This window comes from Dipodomys merriami, unplaced genomic scaffold (genome assembly GCF_024711535.1).
Source record: "Dipodomys merriami isolate MVZ:Mamm:240054 unplaced genomic scaffold, mDipMer1.0.p SCAF_97, whole genome shotgun sequence".
NCBI classification, from domain to species: Eukaryota; Metazoa; Chordata; class Mammalia; order Rodentia; family Heteromyidae; genus Dipodomys; species Dipodomys merriami.
This window is the reverse complement of record NW_027206590.1, coordinates 3,211,986-3,225,810: the sequence shown is the minus strand read 5'-3', so window position 1 is coordinate 3,225,810 and position 13,825 is coordinate 3,211,986. Positions and strand designations below refer to the sequence as shown.

General features: G+C 48.5%; 1 protein-coding gene across 5 annotated transcripts in view; it reads left to right on the top strand.

Moving 5' to 3' along the window:
* The first annotated feature begins 719 nt into the window (after window positions 1–719).
* The window catches only part of Large1 (LARGE xylosyl- and glucuronyltransferase 1), a 461,800-nt gene continuing 448,694 nt past the window's right edge, over window positions 720–13,825 (top strand). For 3 of the 5 annotated variants that reach the window (XM_070014406.1, XM_070014408.1, XM_070014407.1), the window contains exon 1: window positions 2,731–3,314. The gene's annotated coding sequence lies outside the window, so the exon portion shown is untranslated. Of the gene's footprint in view, window positions 812–930; window positions 947–2,730; window positions 3,315–13,825 lie in introns of those variants that run through there. The other 2 variants (XM_070014410.1, XM_070014413.1) reach the window with 2 other exon arrangements.

The following is a 13,825-nucleotide window of genomic DNA, read 5'->3' as shown; positions in this document are numbered from 1 at the left end:
AGTGATGAGATGTGATCTCAATATATCTCAGTGACCAGAATAGACATGTCTCTCCCTCTCCCCATCTTTCCATGGTCATATTTTTCTAAGATCTAGAGAATGTACTCCACTTGGGTAATTATAATGGGAATGTTTCTTTGCCCAAATGCTTATCTTTTAGTTTCCGATCTAATTCAATTATTTCTCCTTTGCTTGTAAATTTCAAGTCTCTCTTCCCTTCCCCTTATTAATATGCTAATGTATTGTAATAATGCATTTTACACCATTAATGAAGTGAAGCAAGGCCATAAATAAAAAGAAAGCACAGATTCTTGGTTTAACTTTATCAGGTTCCAGAGTGGGGGGGGCTGGAGAGCGGGGAGGAGGAAGAGAGTAGGAAGGGAGGAAGGGCATTTCGGCCCGCAAAATATTAAAAATGCTCCCCTTGTTGTCTGAAGTTCCAGCACAGAACTCCACGTCAGAATAAGAGCTGAGCTGCCTTGAGCTAAAAGGCTTGGCATTAAACTTTGACACTTTAATGGTCTCTAGGATATTAGATAATATTTTATCATATAATGTTCTTCTCCGACACTGTAATGGCATCAAAAAACAGATACGATCCGAATCTCCTATCCCAGGATCGTGCGCGGTGAGGCTCAACCTCGCAGAGATCAGCCAGCAGGACCTCAGTCTCGCAGTTAACTTATCCTGAAGCCCCAAAGCAAACGATTTTTTTTTTTTTTTTAATTTTCACTTCTTCGCCAGGGACTCTGCTGGACAACAGCTACCTTCTGTTCGCTTTCTCCTCGGCTGGGTCTGCCACTGAGATTAGGTAAACCGCGCTTGGAGCTGGGGGTGGGGTGGGCACCAGCTGCTGCTGCGGCTGAGGGTCTTGGCTGAAGCAGGTTGGGGAGTGAAGGTAGGACGGGGAAAGGGTCCTGGCTGGGCCAAACTCAGGGCCGAGAAGGTGAGTACCCAGGCCATACCCAGGTTCCAGCGGGGAGGGACTGGACCCCTTCAAGCCTGGAGGTGTATGTGTGTGTGTGTGGGGGGGGAGGACGCAGCTCGATCTAGGGGAATGTGGTCAGCACAGGCAGGGGGTCTCAGAGGTTTCTCCCAGCGCATCCCCCGCCCCATCCTTCCTCGGGCCCCTTCCAAGAACTCGGGTGGGCTTTCCCACCGACTGGACTGAGTTTTGGAGAGAAGAAGACGGCACAGAAACAATCGGGGAGGCCCGCAGGGCTCTGGAGAGGTGGGCACCTGGGACGGCAGGGGTGGGGGGCGGTGGGAGGAAGTAAGGGGACCCTCTGAAGCCTTGGGACTGAGCTGAGGAAAAACCCGGGAGCTGGATTGTGCGCCCAGAGGACCATCGTCTCGGAGTCGGACTTGTCTCCCCCCCCCCCTCCCTGCGCCGCCCCGAGTGTCCATTCACGGGGACGGGTGGTCGGTGCGCGCGGGGCTCTGGCGCCAACAGGGAGGGCGCGAGAACACATCCAGATCGGGGAGGAGTGTGTGTGCGTGTGTGCGCGCGTGTGTGCTGGGGGGGGGCATCTCGGATTTTCCTCCGGACCCCCCTTCCCTCCTCCCCCTCCCCCAAACCGGGGAGTTTTGGATCGGATTCTGGGATACAGAACCCAAGCAGACGCAGTCAAACCTTTTCCCGGGGGCCCTCGCCGTCTCGGGCTGCCCCACCACGGCGCGTTTCCGAGGGGAAACGCGACCCCAGCGGAAGGTGGAGGCGGGGAAACTTCCTACTTCCCACGACGGCTGCTGGGTCCGAGGCCTGCGCGCGCGCGCCAGCGTTCCCACAGCGGCAGCTGCCGACCCGTCCCGCTTCCCTCCCCCTCCACCGCTTCCCCTCCCCGCCCCGGTTCCTACAGGCGAGCCAAGCCCCAGGCGGCCCGGAGCGGCCGGGGTGATGGTGGTGGGGAGAAGGGATGGGAGCCGCCCGCCTAGCACCCTGCCACCACGACCCGGCCCGGGATCCCGGCTCCGGGTGTTGTTTCCGCCTCGCGCGCCGGCGAGCCCCAGAAGCCGAGGGCGGGGCCCGGCTGAAGGGCGGAGCCTATGCGGGGCGGGGTCTCGGCCCGCGCGGCTCCGGCGCTGCCCATTGGCCAGGCGCGTCGTCACGGGGTCAGGGGCGGGCCCAGAGGCGAGCGCCGGCCCCGCCTCCGCTGGAACCCGGCCGCGGCTCGCGGTACCCCCCCACCCCCCACCCCCCCAGCTGCACGGACCTGACACCGCCACACAGTCACTGCAGCTGCTGAGGGAGCCGGGCGCGCGGGGCGCGGGGCACGCGGCGGCGGCGGCGGCGGCGGCGGCCAGCCCGGAACCGAGAGCACGGCAGCGCCCGCCAGCGCGCACCCCCCGCCGGTCCCCGCGCGGTGAACCCCGCCTGGCTGGTCGCGGGAGGCGGGGATCGCGCTCCGGCTCCAGCCCGCGGCGCCGGGCTGCCGGCCGCGGCTGCGGCGGCCGCTGAGCTCCGAGCGCTCCGGGAAGCCGGCGCGTCTCGGAGGCGGCGGCGGCGGCGGCGACCGAGGCCAGCGAGCGCTCGGGCCGGCGGGGACCGTCCGCATCGGCTCCCCGCACCCCACCGCCCCCTCCGCGCCTCCCGTGACCTTCCCGGGGCGCCTCCCGCGGCCCCGCGCCCCCGGCCCCGCGCCCCAGGCCGGGGCGAGGCCCTCTCCAGCGCTTGTCTTCCGCGGAGCCGCGGGCGGGCGGCGGAGGCCCGGGGGGAGGGGGAGCGGCGGCCGGCTGCAGCCCCCCCCTCGTCCGCCCGCCCGCCCCTCAGTCCGCCCGCCACCGCACCGGGCGCCCGGCCCGAACGAGCCGCCTCTGCCCCGCCGCTGCGCCCGAGCCGGGGCGCCCTGAGCTTGGGGGCGCGGCCGCAGTCGCCTCGCCGGGCGGGTGGCGGGCAGGCCCTGCCCTGAAGGGGCGAAGCCGCGGGGAGCACCGGAGGTGGAGCCGGCCCGGCGGCCGCTGCTCCCGGGACCCAGCCCTACGCGCGCACCCGGGCTCCTGCTCATGCGGGGCGCCCCCGGCCTGGAAGAGCTCTCCCGGCCCGGAGCAGCTCCAAGCAGCGGCCCCGGAGGAAGAAGGAGAAGAAGGAGAAGAAGGGACAGTGCTCAGCCTGGGCGACCCGGACCCTCCCCGCGGCGTTTGAAGCCCAGGGCTGTCCGGAGGACTTCGTCTGGTATCGGCGCTGGGACTGGGGCAGCGCCAGGCTGGACCCCGATCTAGACGCCCTCCCCCCCTGCGTGTGACAGGCGGCGGCATCTCCACGCAGTCCAGTCCTTTGCCGTCTCTCTCTGCCCGGGGGGGCACTCCCGGTCAAGGTAAGAGCCCCAGGGTACCGGGGAGAGCCAACACGGGGGCGCGTTAGTGAGCAGCGCTGGACAAAGTTCTCTGAACCTGTGGCTGGTACCCCTGGTGCTCCGTATACTGGGAGAGAGGATGGAGAACTGGCGCTTGTCTAGGCTGGGAGCTTTGGAATGAATGGAGTTGGAAGACCCCGGAGTCCCCAGTGTCCCCTCTCCCGACCCTCCTCCCCCACCCCAGCATCTGTCTCAGGGTCCTAGCAGGCTCCTAGGCTCACAGGCTCCAGGCAAAGGATCAATTTCTCCATTAACCCCTGGAGAGGGTTTGTTCCCACCCTGGCCCCCTCTCCCTGGTCTTGACTATGAGCACCTGTGCTTGGGGAAGCCTGCTGTGTTTCCATAGGTTTTTCTTCGAGCTTCTCACATGCTTTGCCTCAATATGGTGCTGTGAACTTTTCTTTGCTCCTTGTTGCAGTGAGGGCAATCTGGGAATGTGTGGTCACAGTTTGCAAGTGTCTCTTTAGAACACAGTGGTTGGTTGGGAGCTGTGTCTTTGGTGGACAACTCAGCCAGCATGCCTGTCCTATTAGACAGAGCTGTTCGTACAGAGAGATGAATCTGTAGTTGATCATTCTCCTGAATGTCACTGCTGCCCGAAGTTACAGTGAGGACTCCACAAAGTTTGTACACCTCAAGTTATTTTGTTCATTACCTTTATTATCTTCACTTAAATGCTTCTAAGTCACCTCTGTTCTACAAGTCTGTCCTTGGCTGTCTCAAATTTATTAAACCTATGAGCTTCCTCCAGAACAATCAGATTTTAAATGGGTCACTTTGGAGGGAACAGATTGTCTCTCGCACACTGAATCCATCCCCTGGGTGACCCTGTTTAATGGGGATGGATTTTTTTTTCCCTCCTGTCCTGTGCTGATGTACCTCGCTTGAGCAGCTTTCTGCTCTATTCTGAATCCGTGAATTTTGTCACTGGGTCCATTAAAATGATCTCCCGAGGGAGCGACATAGCAGCTTACATTTTCTGTGAATGTCACAGGAAGTTTTACAGGGTCTTACGTAAGTGCCCTGAGAGAGGGAGAGAGAGAGACAGAGAGAGAGAGAGAGAGAGAGAGAGAGAGAGACAGACAGACAGAGAGAGAGAGAGAGAGAGAGAGAGAGAGAGAGAGAGAGAGAGAGATAGCTTGCACTCTCAGGCTCCTGCTTTCTTCCAGGGTACTTAGGGAGGAGGGTAGGTGGGGGCGTGGGCATCACCTAAGTGCCAACCTCTCTCTGTCACAGGTAAGGACCCAAAGTGCTTATTCATTCTGTGGAGGCAGTCAAGTCACCTCAGGCTAATTTCCCTCCTTAACCTCTCTCCTCTTCCCACCTCTGGAGCAGCTTTGATAGACTGAAGATAAAGGCAAGCTCTAAATTAGGAAAAGAACCAATGCTGATTTCTTTTTCTCAGTTCTCCCAAATGGGTGACATGAAGGAGTTACTCTTGGCATGCTGGGACCTCACTGGTGGTAAAATTAAAAAAAAACAAAAAACAACAAACCTGAGGAAGTTTCACACATCTCTTATGTACCTTCATTTTTCAAGAGTGCCTTAGTTCAGTGAAAATTGCTTGAGAAGAACACACATTTATCGAGCTTGGTTCTGTTAATTCCATTCCAAGAAGGAAAACAACCTGAATAGAGAGGCACAAGTCACTCAAATTTTGATCTTTGTGGAGGTTTGAGAGTGGCAGGGAAAGACAAATCCCTTGGTAGGATAAAGTGGTTTTTAAAGAAAAGAATCCACTGGGGTGAGCAGTAACTGTCAGCAATTACCGGCCTTCTTGGCTTAAGGAGGTTTACTGGGTGTGGCCTATAATATCTTGGGGAATGTTACCAAGGTTTTCCTTGGTTCTGGATCCTTGAGTTGTGCTTTCATGTTGATGTGGAAGGCAGAAGGTTGTGTCCTGCTGTGTGTCTATCCTTCAGTTACATGCAGGATGCAGGACACTTGGGGGGGGTGTGTCTGGTTTTCTTCACCACCACCGATGAAGAAAGCACTGGACCAGGGACTGATGGTAGGAGAGACTATGGCTTATCTTTATTGCTCATGATCTGTGCTTGAATTTGTGACATTCCATTGCATAAATGATTTGCATGCTTATATCTGAATTGTCATTTTGACTGAACCTTGTGGGGAATTCTGCACACTTAAGTTTCTGCTTCTAAATTTACAAGGGTCCTGTGTTTTTGCAGGACAGACCTCCTGAAAACTTGACCCCTTGGACAGTGAGCCATGTTAGCTTTAAATTCCCTAACAGTTTATAACAAGAATTTCCTTTTTTGGCTTTTTTTTTTTTTTTTTTTGGTCTGCCTACTCCACACAGTCTTTATAAAAGTCACTGCACTTCAAAACATACCGAAAATCAACTCCATCAAACTTAAAAATTTCTTGCTGTCATTCCCTTAAAAGTACATACCTTACCCGGATGTGAGCATAACATTTGACAGGGTAGTAGCTTTGCTTTCTATACTTTTAACAGTATTAAATCATTAGTGTCTGGGATTCTTCCAGCAGTATGTGAGGACAATTGTATTTCCCTGAAGAACTGTTATTGGCCAGCTCTACCCACAGGAGCCAGCCTTACCTATAGTAGCCATGGTTCTAAAAGCTGAGGTAAGAAGACATGAAAGGTAAGAGGAAGAATCTAAGGAGACAATATCTATTTGAGAACACTGGCACAAGGAGGAAATGTCATCAAGATTTAGGTTTTCAGCTGGGTACCAGTGGCTCATGGCTATAATCTTAGCTACATAGGAGGCTAAGATTTGAGGATTACAGTTCAAAGCCAGCCTGGGCAGGAAAGTCTGTCATACTCTGATCTCCAGTTAACCAACAAAAATGCCAGAAGTGGAGCTGTGGTAAAAGGGTAGATGATAGCCTTGAGCAAGAAAGCTAGGGGACAGCACCTAGGCTCTGAGTTCAGGTACCAGTACACAGAAACATACACACACTCACACACACACACACAGAGGTTTAAATCTTACATATTCTAAAAGGTCCAAAGTTATACTCTTGAACTTGTGAACCTACCTGAGTTCCTTCATTGCCTTGGACTCTGAGGTTAGACTGTATTTGTGACCCTTTACTCATGTGTAGTGAATATTTAGGTACTATAATGGGAGCTATTATTGTGGTGTAGGAAAAATGGTCGGCATAAAGCTTTATTTCTACTATTAAGGCTTTATAGATTGATTCTCATAGGTACAATATAGCCTAGGGGTAAAAGATGGGAACTAGGAAATATCATTACATTTGCCATTCAACACCAACTTGGAAAACCCTCCCTGGAGAGCATCTATGCTCTGGTCCTAAGTGTTGTGAATCTGAGGGAGGTCAAGTGAAAAGTTGAGACAAGATGTTGGCCTTCCTCAGGGTCTGTGAACCAGGGGAAGGTGTCTTTGCACCACAGATTCTCAGGAGGAAGCAGTATGTACTGCTTTGGGGGCTAGTATGAGATACCTCTCTTTTCTGGGAAACAGGAATGTCATTGGCATATATTAGGCATGCAGTCTCATCATAGAATTCATTAGAGTTGATGGGGCTTTGCTCCTCTAGTCTGGAGTATTTGACATTTGAGAGGTACTCAGCTTCCTTATGGCAGTGTTGTTTGGAAAGTATGTACAAGCCAGTTCAGTGAAGGCTTCGTTAACTATTTCAGAGGACTCTCAGTACATAATAATTGAACTTGTACATTGTGGCAGGTATCGTGATCTGTGCTGAAGTCTTAGAAGTTCTACATTTGGCCTGTAGTCTTTGGGAAGGCAGATGTGTGTTCATTCCGTACTGTAAGCTAAGTGCTACCATGTAGATTAGGGGAAGGATGCAATCAAGAGTAAGACAGAAAGAATAGACCAGGACCCTCAGTGTTGTTGGTGTTGTGTTTGGAGAATAATAAGTAGTCATTGTGCCTGGATGGTGAACTGTGCTAGAAAAGGAAAGCTTGCAGGTAGAAGGATTTCATGCTAAGGATGGTACCCTAGCTTCATGGTGTATAGAGTCATATGGTGGCAGGAATGGTTGTCATGTACAATCCAAGAATACTAATTGATTATCTCACATTGTTCTTAAACACCGGACAGGAAATTTTATTTTTTTATGCATCTTTTTTCAACATAGAACATTTTGCCCATTCCCTTACAACACTGTTAACAATGCAAATAAAGAAAGGGTTGTGTATCACCTCTGAGTCTGCCCTCTTGTGTACAGGAATCACATCTGGGGCTTGTATTATGTGATTATGCAGCAGTGGAGAAACGACAGTGTTACTTGACAAGTGGTGATAGTGTGAATTAAAAATAGGCCCTTTTCTGTAAGAATAAACTCCACTCATCAGATCTGCTTCTGGGTAGAGATATGTTTGTGTTTAGCACTTGAGCAAGGTTCTTGCCATCATTTCTGTTCTGGTATAAACTTTCTTTTTTGTTGGAAGAGTTGAGAGTATATATGCATGTGTGCCTGCATGCATGTGTGCATATTTTACAGGAGGAGGAAACTGCAGTTGTCATATTCCATAAATGTCCCTTTTATAAAATGGTGTGTGCCTATATACTTTCAATCACCTCTAGATGATGGTCTTACCTAAGACAATGTAAATGCTGTGTACATATTTGTTATACCATATATTTCAGGGAACAATGCCAAGAGAAATAATCTTTTTGTTCAATATGGACACAGCTTTTTTTTCCCCCTCAAATATTTTCCACATGAACTTGGTTGAATGTGTAGCTGTTGTCAGCCTATATAAACCTGGCTGTCTTTGTTGAAAAAGATAAGCAACAATGTAGCCATCAGAAGATTTTACAGATACAGTCATCTTTAGTCAAATACAGTTTTTTAGCAACAGGAGCCAGAAGGACAGAGCAATTAAAAGTTGGAAGTTTGGGTGTATATGTGTTTTCTATGTTTGTCTATGTGTGTTTTTCATGTGCATTTGTGTGTATATTATGCTTATGTGTGTACATGTATGTTTCTATGCCTCTTACGTGAGGTGTGTGTTTTATATTTGTGATGTGTATATGTGGGGTGTTTGTATATATGTGTATGTTTGCATTTTCCTTTCTGCTTTGTCTCTATTCTTCATCCTTGAGTAGGAGACAGGGTGATTTGAAGTAAAACTCGGAGATTTAAGGTCTAGTTTTTTTTTTTTTTAAATCATATGCTTCCTTACTGTGTGACATTAAGATACTTCTTGATATCTCTGGGCTTCAGTCACTCTCTTTATAAGGAAGGTATTATGTACCTTATAGGTAGGAATTTGAAGACCTACAGAGGGAAATAGCTTATTCTAGCTCATTAGTAGCAAAGCTCAGACTCCTCCATAGAATAGGAGGTGTCTCTGCTAGTTTGGTGGCAGTGGCAGCCTACTGTACATTGAAATATAAAACACTTCTAACATCTCTTCTGTGTTGGTTGTGGATTGTGTATAATGGTGGCCAGGTTGCCTGCTTACTTGTTATGTGTTGTGCTAAGCTGTGGATGCTGGAATGTTACACTATTCCTTCTTTACTACTTGAGAATGAAGAGCTTTTTGATAAAACAGGACAAAAACAATGTTAGTCATTTTAAATGTTTCAGTATTAAGTAGATAAAAGCTGAGTCCACTTGGCCTTGAGGATTTGACACAGCCTGGACTGTAATGTGCAAGGTTGAAACCTATTGTCTGACCTTGTAGGGGAGCTGTTGGGCAAATATGAAGGCAGAGGTCCTCTGAAGAAACAGAGAGCTGAAGAACAATTGTAGTATGGAAGTCTAAGGCAGGAAAACTGCAAACCAACTTGTTTGTCTGCCCCCCTCCCCAATTTGGGTGCTGACTATTCTAAGGCTACCACACTGTTTCTCTCTCCCCATCTCCTAACTCCAGGGAGGAGGGAGTGTTTATTAGAAAGAGGAAGTTGGAAGTTAAGTGCAATGTAAATAGAAGGTTTGTTACATTATTATTTGAATATTGAAGCTGAGTCTTGGAGTGCTCTATTTTAGGAGAACTTGACATATAAAAATCTAACCTTAAAACCAAGTAATTGAAGATAAGTAATTGTGTAAGGTACAAAAGGATTTTATTTTACTAAAAGGATTTATTGTGGGCCTCCTTTTAATAAGCAGTTCTTTTATTCAACTCTAAAATATTTGATTAACACAGTCATGATGGACACTTTTAGTTGTCAGGTAAAACCTAAGACAAGAAGGTTTTAGCAAATAGCCTATTGGTTTACCTGTGGAGAAGCCCACTATTAAACTGTAATGCAGAAAAAAAGTACAGGAGTTAAACAATCGAACCCACTAGCATGCTGCATGGAATAGCTGTGCTTCCTTCCTTCCTTTCGGCTGATTGATTACTGAGGATTTTTTTCCTGGAGATTTTGATCATAAATAATGCTCATGACTCCCCCCCCCCTCGCCCCCCATTCCACTGCCTTTAAGAAGGGATCAAGAACTTAGAAAAGAAGAATGTAAGTTTGTATACTTAGAAAGACAAGGGCGATCATTTTGTTTCTGTAAAGTATACTTTAGATGAAGTACATATGCACCAGGCATGTAAAAACCCAAAGTTGTATGTGTCTGCTGGCTCTTCTTTCGTTCACTGTGATAAAATTCTCTACAGCTTTTTGTGATTTTTTTTTTTTAAACCTTTATCTCTTGTAAAGTTCCACCAGAAAGAATTTGTTTTAGGAATGGAATCAAATGGACCTCACTGAGGCTCCAAAGGTAATTTTGGGAGACCTGGAGCTGTAGATCATGACAGGCTGGCAGTGGAGTTGCAAGTGTAGTCCCACCCATAATTTGAGCTTCTGGGCACATCATGGGGCTGTCCTTTGGGACAGGCAGTGTGCGCAGATGGAAATGGAGCCCTGACTACCAGGAGAGCTTTGCTCTTAACACAGTCCTTCTCTGAATTACCAAAGCCAATTGGGAAGAAAAGGCTTGGCTGATCTGTCTACCTCTCCATGGTAGCAGGAGAATTTGGGAGGATTTACAACAGAACATGGGCATGTGGGGATTTCTTTCTTCTTGTTTTGTTAAATTTAAATTCAGCAAGGGGAATCAGACACTCTTGAGTGTTATTCTGTGATTAGAGATTGCTACATCTGTCTTGGATACACTAGACACATTTGTTATTACTCTGTAAGGCTAGCATGGTGGTGGCTATAGGAAACCATCCCTCCCCTTTTTTGTTTCTAGAACAGTTGCATGGATCTTTAATAAGCCAATACTATTTGTGTCCCAGCCCTTGCTGTCTGATGTGAGCTCTCATTTGGGAATGGCATTTAGAGGTTGATTGAGGAATCAAGATGGGTACAGCAGCATGATAAATAAAGTGGGCTTTCCCCACCTTCACGTGCCTGGTACTTAGTACATTTGCATTAAAGAAGTAATTGTGTCTGCATTAACTGATGTACTTAATGACTGAATAACAGGTTGGTCCTGTTTTCAAAATTGGGGTGGGGTGGTAGAAGAAAGAGGGAAATCTTGTAGATTTAAGTGGTGATAAGATGATCTGCAGGTCTCATCCTGGAGGCCCTCATTTTAAAACTGAAGGACATTTCAGATCAGCAAAATGAATTCTCTGAGGGACCATTGTTGAAGTTTAGACATTGATGGCTTTGTAAAAAAGAAAAGTACAATGCCCAAATGGGTCTTGTGTTTCCTATTCTGAGTTTGTAAGGTATTTCAGCTTATCTGGAATGAGAAGAATGGGTAAACTCCAAAACTGGTTCAAATTCAGATGCCAACTTGCCTTGAAAAATGCCTTGAAGAGTGTTTCAATACAACAGTCTCTCTGGGTGATGGTGGATGGTAATATTTCCAGTGCTGGGGACAATGACCGTGTGATGACTTAGGTTTGTAGGGGCTGTGGCTCTCATGAACTGGACTTGGGGAAACAGTGAGAGCCGGTCCTTGCACAGCGAGAAGAGCCCTCCTCTGATATGGGTGTTTTCCTCCTTTTGGTGACTCTGGGGATCAGAATCACACTGCTAGCTGGGTTCTTCAGGATCTGGTTTCAAGTGATGGCTTCTCTATGTGAGTAGAGCCTGTCCTGAAACACCACCTCATCTACAGGAGACCTGAGAACGCTGGACCAGACCAACTCCTTCATTGTACGCTTTTGGACACTCAGACTAGGGACATAAGGACTGTCCTGAGGGCAGTGGAGAAGGAGCTCAGGCTCCTGTCTTCCACAAAGCCAGTGGCTCTACCTTCACATACCCTTTTCTTCTAGGTTCCTGTCCCCAGCCTTTCTCTTATATATATTGTGCTTCTGTTTGTTCCGCACCAGTGCCCAGGTGTGCTACATTTGATCACTTTTAGTCACTTGAGCCTGTGAAGATCCCTATGAAGTAGGAATGGTCTTTACCAGATGCAGAAGCTCCCAGATGCATGGCTTCATAGAACCACTGAGTATGGACACTGACTCAATTCAGCTACCCAGACTTGGTTCTCTCAGGACTGACCTTGCCCTTGGCTTGTCTACCTCTAGCCTGTTGGCTGCTGCCCCCAAGTACCCCTTGTTTTCCCTCTTGTGTGACCATGATACTGCTGCTCCTTTGCCGAGATTCCTCATCCTCTCTCTCTCTCTCTCTTTTTTTTTGGGGGGGGGGGTCTGATCGTGGGGCCTGAACACTGGGCCTGGGTTCTGTCCCTCAGTTCTTCAGCTCAAGGCTAGAGCTCTACCACTTGAACCACAGCGCCACTTCCGGCTTTTTTCTTTTTGCTTATGTGGTGTTGAGGAATCGAACCCAGGACCTCATGCATGCAAGACAAGCGCTCTACCACTGAGCCACCTTCCCAGCCCCTCCTCATCCTCTCTTATCTCTGGTTGCAGTCCCTCTGTCCCTGACCACAGTTTTTGTGACACGTCTTTGTGATATTTTCCTTCCTTTACCAAGCCATCGTTACGTATATGAATCCCAGCTTGATAGAAACATGGAGATCACTCATTCATCCAGTGGCCTTGATTTGGGGCGGGAGGTAAGTAGTAATAAGAGGTGAGGGATAGCAGGGACAGTGTTGGGTAGTTTGAAGGTGTACAGGAAAGTGGGGAGTCTTGTATTTAGGCCTCAGTAAATCATAGATGGGAGGATAGAGTGAGAAGAGGTATTACCCAAACCAGAATGAAACCAAGTCTGTCCTGGGCCCTTTCTGTTTGTCATGATCAATATCTCTGTGCTTTTCTTACTCCCTTACTTATTTCTTATTGGCTCTGACTAGGTCACACCCATCTTAGTATCCATCCTGCTAAGATCCTAGTTAGCCTTTAGCAATCCTATTGTAGGATGGTAACTGGGAGACTCTTGGTTTTCCTTCAAGGAACATAGTTGGAGAGATTAGAAAAGAGCTGTGATGAGTTAAGCACAGTAGAAGATTTAAATGATCCATTCAGAGCACCAGTAGGAAGGGTGTGACCTTAGAGGGAATAGTTGTGTGGAGTGTGGAGCTGACAGGTGATGAGAGCTTAAGGATGTTTGCTTTACATTTTCAACTTAGGGAACAGGTAAGATTTAAGTTATATCTTTTGACACAAGATGAACATGGTATGAATGGAAGGATTAAAGAGAGGTTAGAGAGCCAATTGCAGTTCAAAGCCAGCCTGGGCAGGAAAGTTCATGAGACCCTTCTCTCAAACCACTCAGAAAACCGGAAGTGGCGCTGTGTCTCAAGAGGTTGAGTGCTTGCCTTGAGCTTAAGAGCTGAGGGACAGTGCCCAGGCCCAGAATTCAAGCCCCAAGACTGGGGGCGGGGGTGGGGAGGGGAGGGTAGAGGTTAGAGAAGTCAGGTTAGGTTGACTAATGACCAGATACCTACTTTCTGTGGTTTTTTGTTTGTTTGTTTGTTTGTTTGTTTTTTAAAGCTAGCCTGTTTCTCTTAGCAAGAGGTTGAAGATGAAGTTGGCAGGCTAAGTTGGAGTGGTGTGTTTTAGGAAGTAGGGTGGGCTTTCAGTCAGAACATGAATATATTAGTGAAAGCTCCATTTGGAACAAAAAGAAAAAGATGAACCTGTACTGCACATGTTAGAAACTAATTAGAGTAGGGAGAGATTGTGTCTGGGAGGCTGCTGGATAGACCTCATGCACCAGATCATTTGTGGCTCAGTTGTGTTCTGCTGCAGTACGTTCTTGTGATGAGGGTTCGTTCCATTTTCTTCCACTGACGGTGGAGGTGGAAGAGCCTGCAGGTGTTTAGAGAAGAGAGCATTGAACTCTTGCAGTAAGTCATCAGTTCTATAAATGCCAGAAGTCAGTCATATGTGAAAAACATCTTGAGTACTCTCCCCATGCCCCAAACTCCTCCTGTGGGCTTTTATCTCCCAACACATTGAAGAATTAAGGTTCCAGCATGGGAACTTTTTTGGGGGGCCCACTCAAACCATAGCAAATGAGAAGTTCTAACGACCACTGGGCTAGAATTGGCAGAGTAGAAGCCAGGGAAACTTGTGAATTTTTCTCCAGTCTCAATCATTGGCTTAGGAGCATTTGCTTCGT